The sequence below is a fragment of the Helianthus annuus genome, chromosome 16 (assembly GCF_002127325.2).
Source record: "Helianthus annuus cultivar XRQ/B chromosome 16, HanXRQr2.0-SUNRISE, whole genome shotgun sequence".
NCBI classification, from domain to species: domain Eukaryota; kingdom Viridiplantae; phylum Streptophyta; class Magnoliopsida; order Asterales; family Asteraceae; genus Helianthus; species Helianthus annuus.
Window position 1 is genome coordinate 153,191,733 of NC_035448.2, and position 1,499 is coordinate 153,193,231.

The 1,499-nt window shown below is 32.6% G+C and overlaps 1 long non-coding RNA gene across 1 annotated transcript; it reads right to left on the minus strand.

The window, feature by feature from the left end:
• Positions 1-291: 291 nt before the first annotated feature.
• Positions 292-1,499, minus strand: LOC118488151. Its single transcript, XR_004884020.1, has 5 exons — positions 1,287-1,499; positions 1,156-1,197; positions 597-913; positions 455-513; positions 292-364 (listed from the first exon to the last, which is right to left on the minus strand). It is a non-coding gene; the product is annotated as an uncharacterized LOC118488151 (long non-coding RNA).

Here is a 1,499-nt window from a genome sequence, read left to right on the forward strand (position 1 = left end):
TCATGACCATACCCATAGGGTAGTGGTTTTGAATGATGAATTAAAAACAAGTGACATGGCGCTGATGTGGAGAATCATGGAGTCCATAAGGATCATGACCACACCCTATAGCCTAAGTTTTCTAACATCAAAAAATAATAAAACATTCAAACTTAAGTAATTCAAAGTTTAAAACAACCACAAATATTCAAAACAAATCAAAGTGTCAAACAACCACAAACATTTAAACCAAACCAAGTTGAAGATAAATCTAAAAGTAGTTCGTGAATAATTAAACATTAAAAACAAAAAATCCAGTCATAAGGATTAAGCACTTGTAAATATCCATTATCCATTATCTATCATCCCTTGTTAACCTACAATTCTGCAATTGCATGATAACATAATATTATATAGTTACACATACAATATATCAATAATACACATATATAAGTTAAAATATTTAAAACCCAACCATATTAGTATCCTGCCATAACCAATCTTCATGAAAAATGCTTCCATGGCCACTTCTACCTGTGATTCAGTAACATACATTACAAATTAAAATCTTAGATAAATTATTGTATATCAACTATAATTTAATGGAGATAAAATACCTTAAACCGACTCGATTGCTTCATCAACTGTTTCAGCAATGATGATGGTGGGTTGTTCTAACCATCTCCTTTCGTCAATAATATAATCAAAACAATCTTTTGTTACAGTTGCAAGTGAAGGTACAATAAAATGAGGATTAATAGTCTTACAAAATTTCTGAAACCCGCCCGCTCGTCAAAAGAAAAGGGAAACTTATCAACAATCAACATTTTTACTAACGCTTTCCTAATCCGTTCTTGATTAAATTCCTCATTCTCCGAAACTAGCTCACATTTTGAGTTGTTTTCATATGGAATACCCATTGGAACAACTAACCCTACAATAACAGGTTTTACAATATGCTATTAATTTATGTAGAAAATCCAAAACAACAAAATGGCAAGCTAATAAAAAGCTTTAACATATAAATGCACCTGATTTTATATGCTAATGAAAGCTCAAAAACTAGATCTATACTGATGAATAATGATTAACAATTAACAAAGCTACTAGCCTTTACTTTTCTTATTAGAAACTACCTTATAAACACAATAATCAAATCTAAAAATAAGAAATTACCTTATGTAGCAGAAATTCTAAGACTCCTGAGGAAGATGCGAACTGAAAAACCAAAGAAGAGTCAAGTATCTACAATTAATGAGATGTACAAGTTAGATATTCATCTCAAAGTCTCAAACAATCAAACTTACAATCGGATTTTTACTTTTATCGTGGTCTCAAACCAGCAAATACAATCAATTAGAAGTATAGAACAACGTATGCTTTCTTGACCGGTCACGCAACTCAAACCGGCCGACGATTGAAGACGAGGGAGAGCGGGGATGGACGACGGAGAGTGCCAGAGGGGGCGACGGCGCTTTGATTGGGAGAAACCCTAGCTTTTCAAAATGTGAATGTTACTG